The sequence below is a fragment of the Schistocerca gregaria genome, chromosome 4 (assembly GCF_023897955.1).
Source record: "Schistocerca gregaria isolate iqSchGreg1 chromosome 4, iqSchGreg1.2, whole genome shotgun sequence".
Taxonomy (NCBI): domain Eukaryota; kingdom Metazoa; phylum Arthropoda; class Insecta; order Orthoptera; family Acrididae; genus Schistocerca; species Schistocerca gregaria.
The window spans coordinates 728,588,475-728,615,660 of record NC_064923.1 but is presented as its reverse complement, the minus strand read 5'-3'; the positions used below and the strand labels follow the sequence as shown (position 1 = coordinate 728,615,660).

Here is a 27,186-nt window from a genome sequence, read left to right as displayed (position 1 = left end):
AGCACGTTATCATGATTACATACGGGATACTCTACCTATGCCGCTAGAACACGTGCATTTACAAGTACGACACAGCATGTGGTTCATGCACGATGGAGATCCTGCACATTTCAGTGGAAGTGAAGTGTTCGTACGCTTCTCAACAACAGATTCGGTGACCGATGGATTGGTAGAGGGGGACCAATTCCGTGGCCTCCACGTTCTCCTGACCTCAACCCTCTTGATTTTCATTTATGGGGGCATTTGAAAGCTCTTGTCTACGCAACCCCGGTACCAAATGTAGAGACTATTCGTGCTCGTATTGTGGACGGCTGTGATGAAATACGCCATTCTGCAGGGCTGCATCAGCGCATCAGGGATTCCATGTGACGGAGGGTGGATGCATGTATCCTCGCTAACGGAGGACATTTTGAACATTTCCTGTAACAAAGTGAAGTCACGCTGGTACGTTCTGTTGCTGTGTGTTTCCATTCCACGATTAATGTGATTTGAAGAGAAGTAATAAAATGAGCTCTAACATGGAAAGGAAGCGTTCCTGGACAAATATCCACATAACATATTTTCTTTCTTTGTGTGTGAGGAGTGTTTCCTGAAAGTTTGGCCGTACCATTTTGTAACACACCGAGATATTGGCATGCACGTGCAGCTATTTGGACAGTGTTACTAGGGAGGCAGTTGAGATTAAATTAGCGAGCAACCTCGTTAACAGGGATGGAGGTTTCTGTTTAAAATCTGTTTGGAATCCGTCTCTCTCTCTTGTCGAAAAACAGAGGGACGGAGACAATGCTGCCTCACCTGCGAATTCATGGTCTCACTATCGCTATCTTTCGTGCTTCAGTCCGAGAATCGAGGTTTTAACTTTGGATGTACGCCGCCTGTCCGTTGCAGTTCGCCTTGAAAATGGCGGGGTGTTCTTCCGCCGAAATATCGGCGGTCGCTGAAACTGTTACCTGGCTGAATTCCCGGAAGTTATTTGAAAATGGTAACACGTTTCGTGCGCCACCCTGTATTTGACGACATTTGGGAAAGTTCCCTATTACACGATCAAATTTCTTTGACAAAGATATTGAACCTTTGATAGTGTAATACCGGGGTGAGCACCGGACGTGACGGAAGCGGCGGAGCGTCTGACCGGAGGCCGCAGCGGCTCGGGCCGGCACGCGCCGCGCGCATGCGCGCCGGCGGGCCGCGTGGCGGGTCCCGGCGGCCGCGGCGCTCCGGAGGCGGCGGCGGCGGCGGCGGCGGCGGCCGTGGCGGCGGCGGCGCTCCCGGCCAGTCGGCGACACGCCTCCGCGCCGCGAGCTTCGAAGCACCGCCGGACGCCACGCACCGCACCGCTCCGCTCCGCAACGCGCTCCCCCTGGCCACGCCGACGAGTCCTCCGGCGACCCGGCAGTCCTCGCCACACTTCGCACTGCGGCGGCTACGCGCCCGCCGGGATACCCCCACCTGTTCCAGTGAGTTTGTTTACTCTGTGCACACTGTCAGCTGACTCGTGCGTGCGTGCCTGCCTGCCTGCCTATCTCGCCGCCCAACGGACAGATCCTCGGGAGAGAAAAACAAACAACCACCTCACCCACTCTGTAGACGCACAGTCCTCACAACACTCTCTTCTATTTTGAGCCGTACTCAAAACCTTAGACAACCCTGCTGGTGCAGTTCAGTAATGAAATGTGCCGGGAAAACTTTTAGGTGAAATGTTTACATCTCAGCCAACGAGAGAGAAACTTTTTTTTTTTTTTTTTTTTTTTTTTTTTTTTTTTTTTTTTTATTGGCGGCTTCATGGAGTGATCTGTGCGCCACGACCAAATAATGGATATCATTGGAAGGAGAAACAGCATTGGTCTTATTTTTTTTGTTTTATAATCTGCAAAATCGATTTTCGGTCACTTAGTGACCATCCTCAGTGCAGTAATATACAATTAAAACTTGTAGGCACTGGTATCAACAAGCTTAGAGCGATCACATAAAGTTTTTCAGTTTATGTGATCGCTCTAAGCTTCTTGATACCGGTGCCTACAAGTTTTAATTGTATATTACAGCACTGAGGATGGTCACTAAGTGACCGAAAATCGATTTTGCGGTTAATAAAACAACAAAATACGACCAACGCTGTCTCTCCTTCCAATGCTGGTTTTGTTATGCTGTTCTCGAACTGATTTTTCACTCTGATGCTTATTTTATTTACGAGAGATTTCGAAGTCTTTTATGACATCAGATCGAGGTGATGAGGCACAATTATTGAAAAGAAATCCATACGCTAATACATCTTGTTGTTATCTTTAATACTTACTATTCTATTCATTAGGTGTCTTTTCCAAAGCTTGAACTTACTATTTTCTTTATTCCACAACCGTGGTACACAATACCGGGTGATCAAAAAGTCCGTATAAATTTGAAAACTTAATAAACCACGGAATAATGCAGATTGAGAGGTAAAAATTGACACACCGGCTTGGAATGACATGGGGTATTATTAGAACAAAAACAAAAACACCCCATATTGCTAGACGCGTGAAGATCTCTTGCACCCGCCGTTTGGTGATGATCGTGTGCTCAGCCGCCACTTTCGTCATGTTTGCCCTCCCAGGTCCGCACACCTCAGTCCGTGCCATTATTGGCATTGGGGTTACCTGAAGTTGCAAGTGTATCGTGATCGACCGACATCTCTATGGATGCTGAAAGACAACATCCGACGCCAATGCTTCACCATAACTCCGGACATGCTTTACAGTGCTGTTCATAACATTATTCCTCGACTATAGCTATTGTTTAGGAATTATGGTGGACATATTGTGCTTTCCCTGAAAATAACATCATCTTTGCTTTGTCTTACTTTGTTATGATAATTGTTGCTATTCTGATCAGATGAAGCGCCATCTGTCGGACATTTTTTGAACGTTTGTATTTTTTTGGTTCTAATAAAATCCCATGTCATTCCAAGCATAGGTGTCAATTTGTACCTCTATCTACATTATTACCTCAAACACTAAAATTTTTTTTAAATTAATCGTAGATGTGTAGATGTGTAGATATATTCAGTTTTTGATCACCCGGTATATTGACGGACTTTTTTAAATTGTTTTCTCAGTAACTGTGCGCAATCGCCTCAACATGAAGCCGCAAAAGGCTTCAAAATCCATCGTAAAAAATGTAAACCAAAAACACACTTGCGTGTAAAATTAGTACGAAAGTGACCTGTGTATTTTAAAGTATAATAATTTACTGATGAAGTTGCCATTAATCACCATCATGAAAACAACGAGGAAATTTTTATGGATTCTTAGGTCATCCTATGGTAACAGCTGACTGTCGTAGCCGCAGGTAAAATAACCTGAAAAACAGACCGAGGTATCAGATAACACAGAAGAAATGCCATTGAAAGTTGTAAGCCTAATTTGATGAACAAATTTTATACAAAAGAGATGTTTTCAATATGAAAAATGGAAGAATTTTTCTCTCATGCGGTCAAATGATAATTCAGCACAGAGGAAAACCGAACTGTGATTAGTTGCTTTAAACCAGGTATTCTGTGACGTTAGCGTACTGATTTCTAATATTTCCAGTAATCGATATAGTATATGACACAAAGTGAATGTTCGTAGTTACTATTTCCCTCATTTAAGCTTTTTAAGGATAGAAGAGAAAACCAGATACCTAAAACACAAAAAAAAATGTTTTTAAAGAAATTGTCTCTCCCTACACAATCTCTTTTAAGATCAGTTGCTCATTTAAAATTTTTCTGAACCGCCTAACTCTTTTAAGATCAGTTGCTCATTTAAAATTTTTCTGAACCGCCTAACAGATATGTGTAGTACTGTTAAATTATCGGTGGCTGAGTCAGAAATAAAAACTATTTTGTAACAGCCACAACGATTACCTTTGTGAGCACGGGGTAATGAACTAAAATGAGTTTTAAACAATTTCGACGATTACTTCAGTACAGTGCTATTATTTATTAATTGCCAATGAATATTTGGAACTGCAGCCTCATCTGCGGGGTTTCCGGTCGTTATGGACGGACCACTCTCTTCGCTCAGTTCTCCATTTCAGTCTGTGGCATTCTCCAAGTACTCGTCTGCGTCGAAATTGTGTTTCCTTGTTAGTCATCCGATCTCTGTATCCCGAAACTTTGTTTTAGAAATGAACACTGATGGTTCGTAAGAAGATCATGTTTCTGTTATTCAAATTCGGAGTTTATCATTTTACATTTTGGGAAGAGAATGTTCCAGAGTTCTCACATTACACTGTTCGTTTGTGCTTTTATGCTACACAAAGAAAATTATTCAAAATCTAACTACAAATTGTTTATTGGGTTAGTTTTACTTATAATAGTACAGCCGAACCAGTTCACTGTGGTGAAATGTATCTAGGGAAACAGCCACGTAAAAAATGTGATACAAACCGCTCTAGATGATACTTTCTCAACAAAGGATAGAACGTGTATAGAGCAATATTTGTGGCAAAATGCAAAGTGGGTACTGACAGACAAAACAAAACAATATTCTTTAGTTGTACTAAATATACGTGATGTTTCAAAATAGTACCCGTAATCTCCGGGAAAATGTGGAGGATGCCTTAAGGATCAAAGCCAATGTGCGCAAAGTTCTCCTGTTGTCACAAGACAGTACGTGAAATGTACGTAGCTGCTGGCAGGCAACGTAAATCCACTGGACGTCTTTCCCTGGGCGGCACGAAGAGTTCACTTTATGAAACGTCTCTGTACTCACCTGAGGACTTATCTGCCTTGGTAAATGCAGCGTATGGATGTGTTTGTTCTTCAGCACGTGTATGTAGCCAGCGAATGGAGACAGAGGTGTCAGTCTCAATGCTCGGGACTGATGTCCGCTTTTTGACGTTTTTTGTGTATTTTGCTGGTTCAAGTATCGCCTTTATTTTAATTTTCCCTCCTGTTCCACGGAAGAAAATTCTCAGTTTCGAGTAACTCGGGTAGTTTTTCTAAGAGATGTCGACTGACTGCCGCAATATCTAGTGTGTTTGACAGTAAGCGCTATCAGTACAATTTGTTGCTTTACCCCTTAGATTTAACTTCAGTGTGACACGTTTTAGGCTGAGAAACTTAATCGTCAGACAGCTACAGCAATACAAAAACATATATCGCAAGTACACAATTCTTTGGTGCTGTTGTACTGGCGGTTGTAGAGTGAATCTTTGCATTCACATAATTACCTGCTGAGTATTTTCACCTATAAATACGTAAATTCAGAAAAGAATTCTATCAATAGTAGCAAGAAAACGAAATCGGTTACTGTAAAGCACTTTTATTAATTTCAAGTAACATTTACGACTGAAGAACAGGTCATTACAGGTATAGTTTTTTGCTGAACCTATATAATTATGTTCGACCACTCGTAGGTTTAAAACGATTCTATTTGGTGAAGAAATGTTCTGTGGACACCACTTTATCACTCAGTTTGTACTATATTTTAGTTTTAATATAGTTGTAGAACACAGTATGTCTGCCAAAAGTTATAATGGTTATGGATACACGAGATGCAGTGAATTAATACAATGTGGAAAGAAGGAAATAAAGAAAGGAAAATTGGAACCAGACATGCATCACGTAAATCATAAGAGCCACAGTTCACCACATACGATGCTTTCACGGAAGAATGACAAGTCAAACACTCGGTGAACAATGTTTGAAACGGAAACGTTTAAAATGAAACATTTGTTGAGAAAATAGTGCCGGGGCCCCGACTAAATCATACGCGATTTCACGCATTTCTTTTATCAGAACGAAAGCAGAATCATTTAACACGAACAGATTTGTCTTCTCGGACCAATAGTTATACCTGCGTTCTACAGACACGTCGTGGTTAGACGAAGAAGGTAAACAATATTTGCTTCTATTTCTATGTTCTGGCTTGTCTTTGGGTATAGCCCCTGTGATGTCAGTTTTTCAATTCGGCGATGACAATGGCAATGTCTAAGTCGGTTGACTATGTGTCGAAATCTGTGAATTTTGTATAAAAAAGTAACCTGTTTCTTTTTTTTAATGGTGGTACTATAGATTTATTTTTTACGCCGAGGGATAGATTTTTACGGTTTTAGAAATAATTTATGGCAGTCGCTGATGAAGATGATACGATGTGTGTACAGAGCCGACTGTGACACACCAAGACGTTTTGAGGGTGTTTCAGAGCTCGAAAGATAGCATAGATGCAGATGGCGACGGAAGTTTTGACAATGAGACCAACATTGCACCTCCTGTCCCCACTGCTCCAGATATATCGATTGCCCTGAAAAGAATGCACAGATATTTCCATAAGCATCAGTATGGCGAAGTGAATGAAACTACGGACTGTACCGCATTGTTTGTCGAAGAACATTTTTGGGAAAGATGCCACAAACAAACAATAATACAGCGTATTAAACTTTAGATGTACACTTTTTCCTGCAAGGGTAAATCTTAGCAGGAAATGTAATTACTCCAGTGTTAAAATTCGGCCAAGTCGAAAATACAGTATTTTTTTGTGTGTCGCACCTATCGACGAGAGCAAAATTCTTTTAACACGAAAAAATGTACCTCGGTCTTCTCAGTTTCGTGTCAAGTGTTTTCAACTCTATAAAACAATGAAATTATTATTGTTAAATTTGCTCCTTATTCGACGAATTGTATATTTGTTTTCGATGATGACGTTAAGATCGTAGACATTTGGCCAGGCGACATTTGCTGTGTGGACAGCTGATGACCAGCCGTGCGTGCGAAGAAACCTGGCTAGCCGGGCAGCCGGCTATCTGGCTCTGTGCCCAACTGCCGCACGGCACGCTCTCTTCCGCGCCCTTAGAATAACTTGTTGCGTGTTTGCTATTACGTCGCTCGTATCGAAACAAACACACCTCGTCTCCTGCACTTAAGACCATCTGCACTGCCAGAAGGAATCTATTTTGGTTATGAGTATCCTTAAACTACGGCCATCACTGCTTCATTGGGAGCTATCTGGTTTCATTTCTGCCTTGCTGCTTTTTTTTATTTGAGCTGTGAAAAAAAGGAAATTTTAATGAAAGTTATTGAAATGTTTTTATTTTCCGCATCTTCCACTAACGTCTCGTTTTCTTATGCAGACCAGCGGGGCAATTAGAAAGAGAGGTTAGGCTCTAAGTTTACGCTCTTGTTTCTGGACTCTCTCGATATATGTAGTTAGAAACTTTGTGACAGCATTCTGACGGTCCACACTTAAATCGAACCAAAAAATAAATATTTTCTTTCGCAGTTCCAGTCGTACAGTTTAATTGTCGGTCCCTTTCGAAACTACGTGCAACCTTTTTCGAAACATACGAGCTGTATCTATGTTAACAGCGAAACCTGACACAGGTCACACAGTATGCAGTGACAAAAGAAAAAGGTCCCAGTAAACATGTGTCTTCAAACTAACCATCTGCGAGATCTACATCTACCTGATTACTGTGCTATTCACAATAAAGTGCCTGGCAGAGGGTTCAATGAACCACCTTCAAGCTGTCTCTCTACCGTTCCACTCTGGAACGGCACGTGGAAAAAACGAGCACTTAAATTCTTCAGTGCGAGTCCTGATTTCTCTTATTTTGTTGTGATGATCATTTCTCCCTATGTAGGTGGGTGCCAACAGAATGTTTTCGCGATCGGAGGAGAAAGCTGGTGATTGAAATTTCATGAGAAGATCCCTTCGCAACGAAAAACGCCTTTGTTTTAATGATTGCCACTCCAATTCACGTATCATGTCTGTGACACTATCTCTCCTATCTCGCGATAATACAAAACGAGTTTCCCTTCTTTGTACTTTTCCGACGTCATCCGTCAGTCCCACCTGTTGCGGATCCCACACCGCACAGCAGTACTCCAGAATAGGGCGGACAAGCATGGTGCAAACAGTCTGTTTAGTAGACCTGTTGCACCTTCTAAGTGTTCTGCCAATGAATAGCAGTCTTTGGTTTGCTCTACCCACAAATTATCTATGTGATCGTTCCAATTTAGGTTATATGTAATTGTAATCCCTAAGTATTTAGTTGAATTTACAGCCTTCAGATTTGTGTGACTTATCGCGTGATCGAAATTTAGCTGATTTCTTTTAGTACTCATGTGAACAACTTCACACTTTTCCTTATTCAGGATGTGTGGTTGCACTCCTCCAATGACTCTAGTACGAAATATTACCCCCAATAACATGAACTTATTTGAAATGTAAACTTTTTGGTTAAGTTTCATTATAGATTGGGTCAAATTTCAGTCACGGGTAATGGGTTGGAGTATGTGCCAAATGCATGATGGGACACCGTCACATTTTGCTACCAATCTAAGACGGTATCTAACGCATCGTATGATCCAAGATAGATAGATCAAACAGTGTTTGTCCCTTGGCCTTAATAATTACCCGGCTCCATCCTTCGGATTTTTCTGTCTGTGATCATCTAAAAAGTGGGGCGTACACCACCCGCGCTGATACGGCTGAAGAGCTGGAGCCACTAGTTGTACAGTACTGTTGAGATTTACCAGATCATCTATAGCTGTTTGATAGAATTAGTAACTCACTGCCGAGCGAGGGCAGTAATGCAATCCACTCCGAGGTCGGCTCGTGGAACACCCATTACTTGTGAACAGTAAACTGTAACATGTAATATGGTGCAACAGTGTTGTATTTCTTGCTGAGGTAGCCTCGGTTGAAATTTGAGCCGTATTAAATTGGATCTGCTCGAAAAGTTTACATTTCAAATATATTTCCACTAACGTGGACTTGTGACCACACATTCGAAATTATCTAGTAAATAGCTCCTTTAGAGTCCAATGTTTACTCGAACAAGTTTGCCTCTGTAACATGTTTCCAACCACGCCACTTTTCGCTATTTATCAAAACACACCCTGTCCATCATTTCCTTGCTATTTCGACTGAAAAAGTTTTAGTATAATATCACCATCCGCTAACAAACTGGTAAATCTCTCCACATTGACATGATATACAGTTTTGCACCTAATTATGTTCTTCATATTCCTGTGACCAGAACGAAGTATGAAGCGATAAGTATACACTTCTCTAACCGACACAGTTCCCTGAACTCTATAGTTCTGTCCCTCAAATGGAATAAGAGTCTTCTAATCAAATGATTCCACATGAATATCGTTACGGAATGATATATTGACAAAAAGAAAAGACCTGCATCGCCGCTAATTACAGCTGACAAGCGCACAATTATTCTCCACTGTGAGATATATAGTCTTTACAGTTTCTTGCTAAGGATGCCCTCATTCTCCAGCTCATTTTCCTCGGATGAGGCACATGTGAAGAGGCATCAGCCATACGGTCACCGAAAAAAAAATCCAATATTTTTCGTATTTTTGTCAAAAACAAAAAGACACCCATTCAACGTGTGCTTCAGTACTGATCGAGTGTTTTGAATTTTGACCAAGTTTATCGAAAGCAAGGAGTAACATTGTATAATGCTTCTACTGCGTTTTTCCCGCTGTCCATATGGGAATGTAAGAATGGAAGAGGAAAGGAATGTTTCTAGGACCTCTATCCTGCAGTGAATACTGGCTTGCGACGTTTCAATTTTAGACGTAGAAACAACTTCCACGTAAATTCTCTGTGGCCATTGTCTTGACGAAAACTCTTTCAGAGTGGTGACAAGAGATGAACCTGTTGTTAGTAACAGATTTATTGAGACGTTTGTTCCATTGCATAAAGGCTTGGGAAATACTCAATCACGTTTCACGTAAAGATATACGTCATCATACTATCGAAGCTTTATATAATCAAATAACGCCTATGATAGCGTTACTTGCTAGTTAGCAGCATAGCTATTTATAGACGAACGGATACTCGCCATAGTTTCTTTCTGATTCATTTCCAGTATAGCCATTATATTCTAGGCGCTTTAGTCTGGTACCGCGCGACCGCTACGGTCGCAGGTTCGAATCCTGCCTTGAGCATGGATGTGTGTGATGTCGTTAGGTTAGTTATGTTTAAGTAGTTCTAAGTTCTAGGGGACTGATGACCTCAGATGTTAAGTCCCATAGTGCTCAGAGCCATTTATAGCCATTATATGGATGAAGCATATATATGTGATCCTTCTGCGGTATCAAGGACCACCTTTCATTGTGCTTCGTGTGGCCAAGTCTTCCACGTGTAATTTACTGTTAAACTCGCAGAACGGTCGTTGAAGAATCAGTATTAAAATTCTGTTGGCTGTTGCTGCACACCTGTGTTACGTTGAAGTTGTTAATGAATTTCAAATGGAATAACGTTTCCGCATAGAAGTTGTCTTAAAGCGAAAGTTTTGAATTGTTGGTCTATTATCCCAAATTTCACACACCCCGGTGTTTAAAATTTTAATAAATAACATTAAACAAAATCTAAGACGTTGTGAACCGAAGAATATTCCTCCCTGCGTGGTATAAATTCCTGTATACGGAAGTATTGCTCAGCGTTGCTGAATACGAGGTACGTTTAGAAATAATGGCGTCGTCTTTGCTTTTTTAGAAAGAATTTTATTTGTTCGATTCCATCAAAAAATTCCTCATTAGATACTGGACTCGCAACAGGATGGAGAAAATAGGCCGAAATGAAAGAGCCCGTAGTGATACTAAGTTGCACGCTGACTCGAAGAGCCACATCAACAAGTGATCGGACTGGCTGATGGCGATGATAATGATGATGATGATGATGATGATGATGATGGTGATGTTGGTGCTGACGACGAGATATTATACTCTAACGCCAGCGTCTTTTCCAATCCCCGAAGCACTCCTGGAACTCAATCTCTGGGATAGCATCTCAGCGATACCTTTTTAGTGTAATTTTTGCTTGTAAAGCGTCGTTTCTTTAACATTGCCTTTATTGGTGAGAACAGAAGAAGTCATATGGAGTCATGTCTGACGAATATAGAGGCTGCGACATCATTGTAGTATCGTTTTCGGCCAAACCTTAACGAACAAGCTAGGAAGTGTGCGCAGACGCATTAGCATCGTAGAAAAGCCGTTGTTCGTTTCCCCACAAATCTGGGTGATTTTCTTTTTCAGACTGGTTCACGTAAACTCGTAGAACTTCTAAACGGTACTCCATGTTGATCTTTCGACATAGTTGCAACAATCACTCAGGGTGTACTACGCCGTCAATATAAAAGAACGCAGTGAGTTTAACATTTTAATTTTAGCGCAGTTGTCGAGCTTTTCTGGAACTTGGTGCTCCAGAACGCTTCCCCTTGGATGACTGCGTCTTAATTTCAACGTCATATCCGTGCATCGTTGTTAACTTCATTAAGCGACTCGCGAGGAACTTGCATTCGCGTCTCTTTTTGCTGAAAATTCAACAATTTTTCAACAATTTTTTCTACCTCACGTTTTCATAGCAATATATCCGAAAATATTTCAAGCTATGAGGCAACTGATATGCCAACATCATCAGCAACTTATGTGTATTTCGATGATCCTTCACAATTTCTTCCACGTTTTACGCGATTTCATTGGCTGATGATAATGTTCTGATGCGTCATGGGCGCCTGTTATCTTCGTCGTGTTCACTGCCTTCCTCCAGATTCTTATACCACTCGTAAACCATAATACTTGAAATGCACATAAAATTCATTTGGCTCACAAACGAGAACATTTTAGGAACTCCAACTTCTTTAAAAAATATGGAAGTTGGACAGGGAGGCGGTACTGATTATGGTCAACTATTAACTCTCAGTTTTTCAGCAAAATTATATTGCAAGTTAAGTTTGGCTTTTCAAAAACATCTGACAATTGAAGTTACGTTACTCTCAATTGATTCACAAACAATGACATTTATACAGCAAGTATTATCTAACTTCACTAATCCGACATAAATGCAAATCATCAAATTACACATAGCTCTGTTTACGAATCTTAAAAGCATTAAAAAATGAAATATCTAACTATCCCTTTCTATCAAAACCGTTTACGTACATTCTGGGGTTATTCAACAATTAAAACTATCAGCCAACTCATCTATACTACCGCGTCGGCAAAAACAGATATCGTAATTATTTAACATCTTTGTCTTGCTTACATGAAGCAATATTGAGAAACTTAAATTAATCTAACTCTTGGTGGCTTCACACAGCACACCACAAGAACTGCCTACTCCATCGTCTTTCCCTCACAGGCAGCTAACTACAAATGTGCGCCCAGCGATCTCTTACTCCAACGAACGAGTATCTTTGGCTCTGCGGTCGCGCACAATCAGCGATCCGCATTATCGATCCTACCAGTTATAGTAAACTATTTTCATTTTAATAATATTTATTAATATTCTTATCTTATCTGCTACATACATGTGTGCCCCCGTAGACGCCTTTCAATCTTTTCTTGGCAGTAAAGTTTTAGTTAACTAGCCTTCTGCGAAAAACACGTGGAGTACTTCAGAAACGAAACTTATTGAGTGGTAAAGAGATCTACTACTTCACAAAAGTTATTGACTGCTGTTATAAAAATCGGTTACTTTTCATTTCGGTAAACTAGGTTACTCGGGAATATCGCAGAACTTGGTATAGCATAAAATATGGGTCTTGAACACAAAGTTAAAACAAAACAACATTATTGTTTGGATAAGGAACCAAATAACTGATCCGTGCCACTCTACACTAGTCAACTGGTTACTCTCAGACGAAGAAGGTGTCTGTAGCGATCTCCTGTGGCTACTATAAAAGGGTTAAAAGTGCCCATGGTTCTCGCTATAAAACGAGCTCTGAAAATTCTCTTCTTAGCTTACGATTTTCGTAGTACAGAGCAAACCAAGGTGACATAAATAATGAGCCACATTTCTTCCACATTCGTGGCTATATTAGACTATCCCGCTTCTATTCCTGCCTCCTTCATCATGCACGATGTGAACACTTTGCTTGCTCGCCACCGACTATCTTGTACCACACAGGATCCTTGCAGTTCAATCTCGAGGTCCACCTTTTCTACTTCCGGCATGCACATTTCTTAGCAGTGGGTGTTCCCTCCATGCTTCACATGAGTATATTCCTACGTTTCCTATGCATTAACCAGTACTGAAAGTAAAATTTTAACGGTTCCATTCTTTTACGTAACGTTGTTCTTAATTTTACATCCACAGATCAATTACAATGACATAAATAGTGAATAAAACATCTGCATAAATTAAGTAAAAAAAAGGGCTCTGAGCACTATGGGACTTAACATCTGAGGTCATCCGTCTCATAGAACCTAGAACTACTTAAACCTAACTAACCTAAGGACATCACAAACGTCCATGTCCGAGACAGGATTCGAACCTGCGACCGTAGCAGTCGCGCGGTTCCGGACTGAAGTGCCTAGAACCGCTCGGCCACAACGGCCGGCCTTAAGTGAAACCAGACAGAGACGTTAGATAAGATAAATATAGGTATTATCGATAATAGTGCTACAACTCGACATGGCTAACATTGTGCGGATATTCTTGAGACCTGTTCGACGACATAACAACGAAAACCGCTCAAATCGAATTACCACAACACGCGAAATTACAAAACTGCCATTTCTTTTTCAGCACACGTTGTACGTTGCGACGGGATCCCCGTGAAATCCTCTCCGTTGCTTTTATCATTCGTCGCAGTATTGGATGGATCCAGAACGCAGCGGGCGCCCGCTGGAGACGTCGCTTCGGCGGGACTGTTTGCCAGTTCCCGACGCGGCTGCGCGCTCCGAATTTACTATCGTTCCGGCTAGACGGGCGCCGTCGTAAAAGCCAGACACAGACAGCTGTTAGGTGTCAGTCTAGATGCGGCCGCCCCCTCCTGGGCTTCAGACTTATTTCTGCAGCAGTCACGAGAGAGATGTACACGTCAGGTCGCAGGTCTCTACAGCTGGCGCGGAATGCACAGCACGTCTGACCGTACTTCAAAGGAGCGCGTGTTATGCGGATTTGTGGATGTTCACGATCCTTCCTTTACCTTTATCGAGTACCCTGCAGCATTTTTCGTCTGGGTACACAGTGTCTCGTCAGAATATTCTCTTACTGTACTCAGGTGCTATCACTGCTGTGAAACGCACTGTAGGCTTAACTGTGTTTAAATCGTTATGTATATCACTAATCGCCGGCCGGAGTGGCCGTGCGGTTCTAGGCGCTACAGCCTGGAACCGCGCGACCGTTACGGTCGCAGGTTAGAATCCTGCTTCGGGCATGGATGTGTGTGATGTCCTCAGGTTAGTTAGGTTTAAGGAGTTCTAAGTTCTAGGTGACTGGTGACCTCAGAAGTTAAGTCGCATAGTATTCAGAGTCATTTTTTTATATCACTAATCAGCTAAAACCACCATTATAATATTGCAGGTTGGCTATCTAACATCTTCTAGGGGCAACAAAAATCTCGTTTTCAATGTCTCACACAGTTATTGGCCGACTTGAGAAATTTAAAATGTTTTAGTAACCTACTCTTTAGGAGGAATAGCCTTACGCTACAGGTTTGAATTATTAAATTTAGAAACTGTGTATGTGCTTCGTCGCAGCGTAATTTACGACATGCAGTTTACCCAGACTTTACTCATCCAGGAGATCAGAATGAGCCGCACGCAGTGACTGCGCGGTTTTAGACGCCATGTCACGGATTGCGCGGTCCCTCCCGCCAGAGGTTTGAGTCCTCCATCGTGTATGGGTGTATCTGTGTGTTGTCCTTAGCGTAAGTTAGTTTAAGTAGTGTTCAAGGCTAGGGACCGATGACCTCAGCAGTTAGGTCGCTTAGGAATTCACACACATTTCAACCTTTGATGAGAATGATTAGCTCTTTGCTACTTCCAACAGACTTCACACGTACTTTAAGACCATTTCGAATATTTTTCTCTCTGACATTCCCTATTTAATATATTACATCTTTACTATCAGCTCTGTTCATTTTTCAGACAGTATCCAGTTACACTACTGAATGAACCTGCATATTATATCATTCTGCGACATAAACTTTGAAAAGTGTGAGAAATTACATATTCTTAAAACTAGCTGCAAATAACCCAGACTATACGAGTACTCGCACAGTGTTTGACAATGACACCACTTAGCGACTTCCAGTAAACTTTTCCTTTAGTCCGTAGGTGCATAATCTACGACTAACGAAACCAACATAATATAGATTCTTCGTCTTCAACCATAAAGGCCATAAAGGTTTTATGTGCCTAATGTAATATATTTAAGAAGTTAAATAATTTTAATCAGATGTTAGACTTTCTTTTACGCAAGTGAGCTCAGCTGTTTAAAGAGTCGAAGACGTTAAATAATTTATAATCAGACGTTAGACGCTCTTTTACACGAGTGAGCTCAGTTGTTTAAAGAGTCGGTGAATTGTGGATGTGGTTACTAATTTTATACAGATATGTGAATATTAACGAATATCCCGGACCTAGCTGAATTTTTCGTTTATGTACATAATGTTTCGTCAGAATATCCACTTAATCGCAGTTAGGTGTTGTAGCAACGGGGCTGCACTATAAATTGGAAACCCGAGAACGTTGTAACCATCTAATAGGGCTGAGATCCAAGTATACGCGCTAAATTTCATCTGCGTGTGCGCTATTTAAGCTGAAGTGGAATTTGTGCCGACAGATCATTGGTTATTATTATTAATCCGTCTTTAAATCAAAGGAAAACCTATCGTCTCGTGTTTTCTGCTTCGTCTTAAAAACACTCCTCTTTTACGTTTTTGAACCTTTCAGGGAACTTATACTCGTGTTACACATCGTATCTTCAACACCGCTTTTCTAAGCAAACGCAATGACGTTTTGTGATAACAACGTCGCATTTCCTGCAACAACTTCCATTTACTTTCCCTAAGCATTTCTGTAAAACCTCCAAATGCACTAAAACGAACGATTAAAACTCTATTACCTTGTGTCTCACATACTTCAAGCTGTTTCTTGTCTAATATTTCACGCAGATTTCAAATTTTTCGGATTCGAGTAGAGAGGTATTCAAATCTTAAGGAAACCATACAGATCTGGGTTTTTGGTGGTATCCACAATTCGATTACAGGGAATGGAAGGGGATTTCCTTCTAAAAAGGTATGCTTGATTTCTTTCCCATTCCAGCCGTAACCTACCTAGTGTGACATTTTCATCAATGAGATGTTAGCCCATCTTCGAATATTTGAGCGGTACTCAATAATCTGTAGAAGGAGAGTCTGTCATGAAACATCGCTTACCAATGTTATTTAGTTGTTACTTAACATCACTGTTAATGGCACTGTGTTCCAGAGTACGTAATAAAAAACAGATACTATACTAAAACAAAATGAAAGAGAATAATAAAAACATGCAATTATGTAAATATAGAATGAATATAATATAGAAACTGTCAACAGTATTTACAGTATAACAACTTGATTCACTTTACAAATCTTATAAACGAGCGTGGAGGGGGACTGCATCGGCTATAGTAACGTTCACCTGGACTGATACCGACAGAGAATAAAAAGACACCGTTTAACAGGATAGGTGGGGTACAGGAGCTTCTACTCAGTTTACTGTTTTAGAACTTCCCAATGGTTTTTAGTGAATTAAGTATTCAAAACCAGTCTTAATCCCATTTATTATTCTTATGCCGCCAACTGGTTTCAACCCGACGTAGGGGTCATCTTCTGGGCGTTTACACTGTGAAATTATAGATATCCGTCAGAAAGACTCCATTATACAACAGCTAAAATTTCGTAAATTTAAAATATGTTACCCATTGGTCGACTGCTGGTGGTGTCACTCCTGTCTATAATAATAATAAATGCGATTAAGGCTGTTTATGAATAATTGATTAATCATACTAACCGCTGATTCATCTCCACAACCATGTTGTCCAAAAATCTAGGTTTTTAGTGACTTTATCGTATCTGAAAAGTATTTCCTACTATTCATTTAGTTTCGATTAATTATATTCTCTTGACAAAATCAATGTAAGCGCGCTTGACGCATTATTAAAGGGAACAGAAAGAACTTTCCTGATGAAAAGCCTTCACCATGGGTTTGAAAACCTGTGGGAGATTATTGAATACTTATGCTGCAAAGTGTTGCATACTTGTTTGAAGAATATTTTAGGACGTCTTCCCAACATAAAGGAACTTTATTTGCAAAGTGCCCTCTGAATGTGTGATCATGTCTCTCTTATACTCATATTGTTTCATGTGGTTAACTACCGACCTCAATAACGTGTGCTGGTAATGTAATACCAGCTCAGCACTTTATAGATTTTTAATTAGAGGTGTAAAAAGCGTTGTGCATTGACGCTGCTTAGGGTTCGGATAGTTCGCTCTTAGGCTAAGTATATCAGTTTTGCTTGAAATGAGTTCCCTTGCAACATTACCCTGCCTGACATCAATAAATGTGTGTATGTGAAATAAAGAACGGATGTGTCATTGGTTCCGACCGTGAAAAATATTCTGTTCATAAAGTTAACTGCATGAGGTCATCAACACGTGACTTCATCATCTACACTCATTTCCAGAAATTTGGTGTATTCTGCTTCACCACTGTGAGGATGTTGAATGTTAACGCGAAGAAAATTATATGTAATGATCTGGCTGTAGTGTATGAGACAGTACTTAAGAGCCCCTATATTAGATTTAGACCAAGAGTTGCATTTCGCTGTTATATAAATAGCAATGTTTTTCATTTACTCACTTTCTTACATTATCCAAAAACGACCAAAAAACAGTTTCCACGGTACAGTTTAAACAAGCCTTTGATACACATATCAAGAAAATGAACTAGCCTTAGTATGTAACTGAGGAATATATAACGTTGAAGTGTCCAGTTTGGATGTTCGTCTATTTTCTAGAATGTGCAAGTGGAAATCATTTTTCTGTTAGCTACTAATCAAATACTAACAGAATCAGCAAACTGTGTTACCTTTAGCCCAGTAATGTTCTAGTCTATACATCCATATGCCGGCTTAACACGACCAATCGAGTTGCAGAAGCATCCAATAAGCGTACTTTTTTAATAATATTTTTCCCTTTCTTGAGTAGGAACGAACGTAGTATCACGACAACGTTGTGCTATTGGAAAATTTTTCATTCTCAGCATGTAAGCCTGCAGTGCGCGGAATCACCAAGAATCGAAACAGCAAGAATTAAAAATACATTTAGATAATTTTTAAATGAAGATAATTCTGTGCAGCAAGTGTAGAGTTACTTTTCTCTAAGTTTCACATCTGTTCACGTCACCGTACAGGAGTCTCAATGCATATTGAGTACCGCAGTAAATTATGTACAATGCAAATGTCCGATAAATTAACCTACGCAACTGAAATTGACGTTTTGCAAATGGTTGTTTGTTGGTCGGTAATTTTAAATAACTACAGTACTTGTGATAGTCCATGATGTGTAGTACTCATTTTTTTCGTATTTAGATTGGTCGTGTGTAAATTTCTATTTCCCTGAAATGCGTACACGGTTTATGTACTCACAGTGTGAACACGAACTCCACTGGTTAAATTTCGATATGTATAGCGCTGAAATTATATGCAAAACTTTACAGATGGTGACGAAATGCGCGTTTTGTGCCTTGTGTGGAAGCATTCTATTCACTCACGATATTTTCTGTTGGCAACAGGCATGCTAAATTTTCATCCTCAAATTGTGTTCAGCACAGTTCGCTTTTGCCTGGAGTTTTTTCGTGACAGTGCTAGTTGTGGGTTATTTTAACAGCGATACACAGCGGTACGGACAGGTTTACTTGTGAAGCATTAGCCAATATGTACCTCGTGCACTGGTTCACTAAATACAACGGAACCGTGGCGACGGCTACCTCATTACAGTACGATCGCATCTGTGATATGTTTTGTACGTTTTGGTGTTCATATATTCATTATGGGCCTTTGCACTGTCGTGAAGGAGTTTTTAACATAAATAATGGTAACTCGGGTAGCGAAGCGAATAAATCATCATAACTAATAATTAAGTAACGAGCCATCTTATGCCAAAAGACCTAGAAATTGCCGCTACATAACGTTCTAAATTTTGTGAGTGGAGTTCAGGTTGATCCTGTCCCGGAGTACAAAGAAAATTACTGTGTCGAAAGCTTAAAAGTACTTGAACATTTCACACAGAGCTTTTTATCAGTAGTTTTTATCCAAATATGAGTCGTCATTCTGTTAGAGTATCACGGATAATGTATACTTAAAATATTTTTCAAATTTGTGTTTTTAATAATCATTCATCTGGACGGTAAATCAATAAAGTGGTCTCCGTATATCTGTATGTAACCTAAAGTCACAATGACCTACATTACAATATTTTGGTTAAGTCTGGCACGCCAGTAATAAATACGAGAGATTCTTTTTCTGTCAATATTTCATTTTATTTATACTTACGTATAAGATTTTAATGAACTGTAAGCAATGTATATACCTTAAGTGACCTTTGGTCACCCGTTATCGTGTACACAATACGGCAAGTAAGTGTGACACGCCAGCAGTAATGTAATTGCACATAGCTATCGATAGGTTTACAATATTTGGAAGTAACTAAATCTTTAACATTATCGTAACGGGATGCAGCACTTAGAGCACGTTACAGTGGAATACGACTTCTGGATTCATGTATGTGACGTAAAAGAATGTGATGAGCACGATATGTAAAACATGTCATAGCAAATGTAAGTAATGTTATTGCACTGTAAATCTAGTTACGTTAATGTGAGTTATGGGATATTTTATTTATGTATGGCGATCTATGCAGACATGTGACCCTCTTCCACGTTGGTTCATTTCAGGTGCTTGATAATGGCTCACATCCGAAATTAGATGATAGTACGATTTTAATAAAGTACAATACAGCCTACAACGGACACTCTATTGGTTTATTTTTCCACTCCAGTAGCACCTTGTTATTGAATCTGGGAGCTCCACTTTTGTCGATCTTTTGTGTCTTCTGAGAGGTTCAAATGGCTCTAAGCATTATGGGACTTAACATCTGAGGTCATCAGTCCCCTAAACTTAGAACTACTTAAACCTAACTAACCTAAGGACATCACACACATCCATGCCCGAGGCAGGATTCGAACCTGCGACCGTAGCAGCAGTGCGGTTCCGGACTGAAGGACCTAGAACCGCTCGGTCACAGCGGCCAACCTTCTGAGAGGAGAGCAACGCTCTTCATATCTTTCTGAATGACAAACTTGCTATCACTTCATAGATAGGCCACATGTTAACCTGCCGTTCGTCTCCAGTATGCGGCACTAGGAGATGCTACCGCCATGACATGATCCTACTGGCGAAGTCGACCTCCCTCGTTTTCCCCAGACAGACAGCTGTTCCAGAATTCTAGTGGACAACATCGAAGGAGTCTTGATAAAGTAAGGAAACGCGTAGTCTCCAACATAGCATACACATCTCCATTGCATAGAGGTATCCTTCAGGATGCACCGTTAATCCACAGCATTCGGTAATAAGCATCGTTACGTAACAAACAGACGTCTTGTGTATCTTGGCCTTTAATGTATTGGCATTTCATTGTCGCTCAGCATCCAAACGGATTTCGGTCATCGCGTCCAGACTGCAGTGTTCCTTCACCACTATTAATGGTCCCACCGCTTTACATATGGGACGCAACACCTTCAGACGTTTTTTTTTCGTCTCATTACTGCAGTACACTGCACTACTTACTCTCACGGCACTAATGGATGCCATTGATCATTCAGTTGCTGTGTCGTTTGCGACTGGTGAGGGGGGGGGGGGGGGGGGGATTTCAGTGTTGTAGAGGAATATTTGATTGTTAGGAAATAGCTTCCCCACCTCCCAGAAAGAATCAGATTAAGGCACAAGTGTTTTATAAGGTGTCTGTTACGTGGACGGACAATAGTGTCACAATGTCTAACCTACTTATATATACACCTGCTTTACCACAGGGAAGCCTTTGTGACGATTCCACATCAAACGCCCAAACACTGCTACAGCTCAGTTACTTCTCGCTGTCAGGGAGACCGGGGTGAGCTTAACGTACTGCGATGCAGTCTGGCTACGAAGAGCTCGTAATTTTTCTCGATACCATCTGCTGAGTGTCACAGGCTCTCGCGATGAAAGTAACAGTGGCTTTCGTGAGCTGCTGTTTTTTTTCTCTCTGGCTCTCGGGGAGCACACTGCTGCGGGAAAGGTTGACCGACACTGCTCCACTGCACGTGGTCGCTCTAGAGCGATAAGCTACGTCAGCGGGCAGGAATGTGGTGTAGCTGTTCGTAAGTTTCTCCTTTCCCTTTGTCGTTTAAAATGCACTCATTGTGTCCATTCTCAGGTACGAATAGCAACAAAGTTCTTTGATCTTATCTACTTTGCTCTTGAGCAATTCGAGCTCTTGTTTTGAAATGTTTGTTTCATCTTGGGAAAAGCGAAAGACGTAATACGGTAACAAAAGAGAGAAAAATCACAGAGATGGAAAACTTTACTAGGGTACGTAACGAAAACATCTTTTTAAGTGTAATTGCAAGAGTTGGAATAAAATGATTTTGTATTTATTAATGTTAACAGCAATCGTGGATATATAACATGTAAACCAACTCGTTCCACGTCATTTCGATGCAAAATCGTTCAAGTGAACTATGGAACTTGTAACTAACTAACTAAAAAAGGTAATCCTTCTCGATTCTATGATCGGAATTATAGTTACTGACAACCCGAAATGGGATCAAAATTATATTTTAGAAATAATTACTTTTCCTTTGTGTGACGATAAAATGCTGTTTCTAAGCTTATGGACCAGAGAGGTCGGCTGTTTACTTTATGTATCGGCCCAGACTAGGCAAACAGTGAGGCATTCTGTGCCCCAGGGGTGGTATGTCCTCCCCCACCATAGTGTTGATACTTCACATTTGCCGTAATTCGATTGATTTAAATGCTTATTTCGTTTCCTCATAACTGCTTTCAATTTTTTCCTTCTAAAATGACATTTTTGTTTTAATAAAAGTAGAGTATTAAGCCCATGGAAATGAATGTATCAGTGGGGATGGTGTTCCTAGCAGAAGGACAACTGTGGCCTAGTTCTTTAATCGAAATTTGAAAATTCTACTTTACTTGCATATTTTACAGCTCGATTAAAACAAAAAAACCAATAAATAACTTTTTTAATTAGTCTTCAGTAATTTCATTGTACAGCCTACTCATTGTCCAACTCCCTTTACGCACTAGATTTAGGAGTCTCTTGCATCTACATCTGCATAACTAATCTGCAATTCACACTTAAGTAACTGACAGAGGGTTCTTCGAACCGCATTCTCACTACTTCTCTACCGTTCCACTCTGTAACAAAGCGCGGGGGAAATGAAGAGCTAAATTGTGTGCGGGCTCTGATTTTCTTTATTTCATTACGATGATCATTTCTCTCCGTGTAGGTGTGCAACAACAGGATATTTTCACATTCAGAGAACACGGTTGTGGGTTGAAAATTCGTGGGATGATCTAGTCGCAACGAAAAACTCCTCTCTTTTCATGATTGCCATACCGACTCGCGTATCATGCCCGTGACACACTCTGCTCTGGTTCCTGATAATACAAAACGAGCCGCCCTTTTCCGAACTTTTTAGATGCCCTCCGTCACTGTAATTCCTAGATATTTAGTCGAGTTGAAAGCCTTTAGATTTCTGTGATTTATCATGTAACCGAAATTTAACGGATTCCTTTTGGAACTTTTGTGGATGACGTCACACTTTTCGTGGTATAGATAGCTACGGTGCCACGGAGTCAGTACAAGTTCTTAGGTTGGCACTAAGACACCGACACCGACGACAGCGCTCTCTAGCCGGCGCTGTGCAGCTCTACGAGCGCCGATCCGGATTCAGCCCATTTGATTCCGAGTAGACGACCAAGCAACATTGTTTCTATTTCATAGTGGGCGAGACACTACAGATTTTGCCTTTGTAACTTTTGGCCGATGTTAGATTTGATGTACAGCTTCTCACCTACGTGGTCGCCTCAGCCAAATCTAAGTTAGAGTTAATGAATTCTAGTTATTGTGTTGTGATACAGTAAAACCAATTTTAATTGCAGTACCGAGAGTTCTACCTCACTTGCTCCTACTAGCTTCCTACATTCGGCCTACCCTTCAGTTAGAGGAGCAGACCCACGCGGGATACAAAACTTTTCATTATTTAGGGCCAACTGTCGTTTGTCGCACCATACAGACATCTTATGAAACCCATTTTACAATTGATTTTGATGTTCAGTTGCTAGATGGTAAACGACAGCAACATCTGCAAATTATCTAAGAGGGCTGTTCAGATTCTCTCTTAAATCATTTATACACGGTGTTTCTGAAGTGATGGTTGATATTCAGGGACATGATAGGAACGATTATTTGAAACAAAAAAGTTTAGTAAACATGGTCTCTAAAACACGCACCTTAAGAGCTATGAGCAATTCTTTGTCTTCAAAAAAATTGTTCAAATGGCTCTGAGCACTATGGGACTCAACTGCTGTGGTCATCAGTCCCCTAGAACTTAGAACTACTTAAACCTAACTAACCTAAGGACATCACACACATCCATGCCCGAGGCAGGATTCGAACCTGCGACCGTAGCAGTCGCACGGTTCCGGACTGCGCGCCTAGAACCGCGAGACCACAGCGGCCGGCTCTTTGTCTTCGATACTGTGAAAGAAATCTCTTCTACTGCAAGCTCTTAGCTTTCCATATTTTGAGATGTGTTAGTATGGACCAAAACAAGAAAAGAAAACTCCAGTGAACATACGCTCTAAAATGCACACCTTAAAAGTTACGAGCACTTGTTCACAGGAAGAGTTATGATTCAAAGTAGCGAAGATCAAAAAGTGCTCATAGCTCTTAAGGTATACATTTTAGAGCACATGTTCACCTGAACACTTTTTCTTGTTTTTGTTCATACTACCACTTCCCAAAATTCGGAAAGCAAAGAGCGTACAGTAGAAGAGATTTGTTTCACAGTATCGAAGGTCAAGAATTGATCATAGCTTTTAAATTACGCGTTTTAGAGCCCATGTTTATTCGACTGTTTTGTTTCGAATGATCATTCTTGTCATATTCCGGAATATTGACCATCACTTCTGAAACACCCTGTATGAATTAGCAATAGCGGAGGACCTATAAAACTTCCCTGGGGAACGCTAGATATCACATCTGTTATACTCGAGGATTTTACATCGACTACTACGTGCTGTGACCTCCCTGACGGGAAATGACGAATCCAGTCGCACAACTGAAGCGATTCTCCGTAGGCTCGCACTTTGATTAAAAGTTTCTTGTGAGGAACGGTCTCAAAAGCGTTCTGTAAATCGAGAAATATGGAATCAATTTGAGATCTGAAAGCTAATAGACAGGGTACTGGGGTATTTCATACCTGACTACCTCTATTGTAGCAGAGGTACTGAAGATCCAGACTCCCTTTCAGACTATATTTCGGATTCCAAGAGACTCGCTTTCGGAAACGATGGCAAACTGACGGTCTTCTAAATAGTTTTTTGCTGCTTCTATCGAGCTGTTCCCCACCTTTCGGCACGTCTCATCCTTTTGCACTGAGCTCGTGGTAATTGGTCTGCATCTTGCTGTCTGCGAGAAGGCTGAGCCCACTTCATTCAACATGCCAATTTTCTGCTCTTTGCACACTGTGTCGCAGATCGACATGAGGTCCCAGTAGCTGCAGTCTACCTTACGCCACCGAGAACTTAAAAAAATGGTTCAAATGGCTCTGAGCACTATGGGACTTAACATCTGAGTCATCAGTCCCCTAGACTTAAAACTACTTAAACCTAACTAACCTAAGGACATCACACACATCCATAGCAGAGGCAGGATTCGAACCTGCATCCCTAGCGGTCGCGCAGCCCCAGACTGAAGCGCCTAGAACCGCTCGGCCACAGCGGGCGGCCGGCACCAAGGACTCATAAATCGAACATTTCAGTAGGGGGTGATATGATGTACTTATGGATCCACAATCACAGCGCGGTTACTCTTTCTTTGAGATGCTTGAATACTGCTGAGCAGTGTGGGATCCGCACCAGGTAGGGTTGATAGAAGAGATAGAGAAGATCCAACGGAGAGCAGCGCGCTTCGTTACAGGATCATTTAGTAATTGCGAAAGCGTTACGGAGATGATAGATAAACTCCAGTGGAAGACTCTGCAGGAGAGACGCTCAGTAGCTCGATACGGGCTTTTGTTAAAGTTTCGAGAACATACCTTCACCGAAGAGTCAAGCAGTATATTGCTCCCTCCTACGTATATCTCGCGAAGAGACCATGAGGATAAAATCAGAGAGATTACAGCCCACACAGAAGCATACCGGCAATCCTTCTTTCCACGTACAATACGAGACTGGAATAGAAGGGAGAACCGATAGAGGTACTCAGGGTACCCTCCGCCACACACCGTCAGGTGGCCTGCGGAGTATGGATGTAGATGTAGATGTAGATTCTATGTAGATAATCTGGACATTGACGATGTTCTTTGAAAAACAACACAAGACCAACGATTGGATGCACTTGACCCATTTTGTAGTCTCTCCCTGAAATTAGGGAAGAAGCAATATGCTCACCTTCCAGTGACAGAAGAGTTCCATCTCTCTTTATCTATTCATCCAGCACATGATAGCTCTTTCTCTGATGCATATATCTCTCAGCAGTCGTTTGGATGACTCCTACCGTCTGCTAGTCAATGAACCGTTCTTCATAAAGTTGAGAGAACTGAAGATAACCTGATCTGATTGGTTACCAGTTCGTATGGCATTCCCCATGGATTAATCAGCAGTTTTTCCCAAAAAATTGAACTCACTTGCACATTCCTATATCACTTAATTTGTTTTAAAAGTGTATGTTAAATCCCCGATTTAGCAAGTACTGTCCTGTCAGCTGTATGAAGACTGCTCTGATATGCTTTGCAATCCCTTGAGGCTCTTCTCCTCTCCTGTATGAGACCAGCACTCCAGACTGCTGTTTCTGTAGAATCTTCTGCCACTAGGAACTGAACGCAGGTCAGCATTTGGCTCTTATACTTAACGAAAATTTGTATTGCAGTTCTGAATATATTCAGCGAAAATTGAAAATATGAAGTATATTTCTCGCTGTATTGGCGCCTGATACGAAAGAGTTAAATAAGATTTTACAAACGAATTAATTTTAAAATATTTAGTACTGATTTTCCTTAGTAGGATATTAATCTCTTTCAGTGATAAAATCATCTTTTGTTTTGAGATTCAAATTACTACGAAATCGAAGGCACAGAAGGATTGAATTTGGGCCGATAAAAGCAGAGACCTTCCTCGAATCTGCATTGTTTTCAGTGGCAGCTATTGACGGTGGCTTCGCCCTGCGTCCGTTTTTGTCGGTACTCTCTAGTGACAGCAGACGCATGGTAGACGACGTTTTGTTCTTAAAATTTTGTAAAAAGAGCTCTTGAATGTATGAATTCTTTTTTTTGTTTTTATCAGTGATAACTAAAAAACGGTGATTAAAATTATTAATGTGTACATCGACATGGGGGGTGGGGGAAATGGCAACAGGTGTTAAGTATGACGTAGAGGGAGGTTACCTGCGAGTGGCAGGTGTCCGCGTTGTGATAAACTTCACTGGCAAATGTTGTTTTATTAAATAAAGGAAAGAATATATATTACTGAAGACATACGACATCTAGCGATGTAAATCAATAGATAGTTGACCATCAGAACGATACTCTGGAATCGCAAAAACATCGTAGTGTCATTTATAGGAAAGATTTTATCACAGTGAGTATGTTTTTTATACAATAGCGTGATATCGAAGAAGTGTGAAGTATCATCATGACACAAAATTATTGTTTGTTTCCAGATACACAAATAGCCAAACAGTCAAACACCGTACATTAAAATAATAGGCACGAAGGTACCCCCCTGGCTTGCATACGTGCATGCCTTCTCTTTCACTTTTAAACTGTGAGTCTTCAGTCATTGCAACATAAACAGGGAAAAGTGAGATGTAAAGGAATGTTAATTCCTGTTGCGGAATACGATTTATACGTGCTGTCGTCTGGAGGGAGTAATGACTCAAGCAAAAAGTAAGTATCTCTTCAGACAGAAGTACAACATTTCATTTAACAGGCTATTTTCTGCTCGTCCCACCCACGTGTAAGGTTACGAAAATATGTTTGGCACTGGAAATGAAGCACTCGCAATCGGCGCTAAGAACGTGTAAGCAGCAATTATTCACAGCGTTTTATGGAGGGTTTTTTCCAGAATGGTTAGCAAAGACGGGTAGAAGAGT

The 27,186-nt window shown here is 40.8% G+C and overlaps 1 protein-coding gene across 2 annotated transcripts in view; it reads left to right on the top strand.

Moving 5' to 3' along the window:
• Positions 1-1,229: 1,229 nt before the first annotated feature.
• Positions 1,230-27,186, top strand: part of LOC126266758 (atrial natriuretic peptide receptor 1-like) — a 1,377,759-nt gene continuing 1,351,802 nt past the window's right edge. Inside the window, exon 1 of one of the 2 annotated variants that reach the window (XM_049971275.1) lies at positions 1,230-1,457. The gene's annotated coding sequence lies outside the window, so the exon portion shown is untranslated. The remainder of the gene's footprint in view (positions 1,458-27,186) is intronic. The other variant, XM_049971274.1, reaches the window with a different exon arrangement.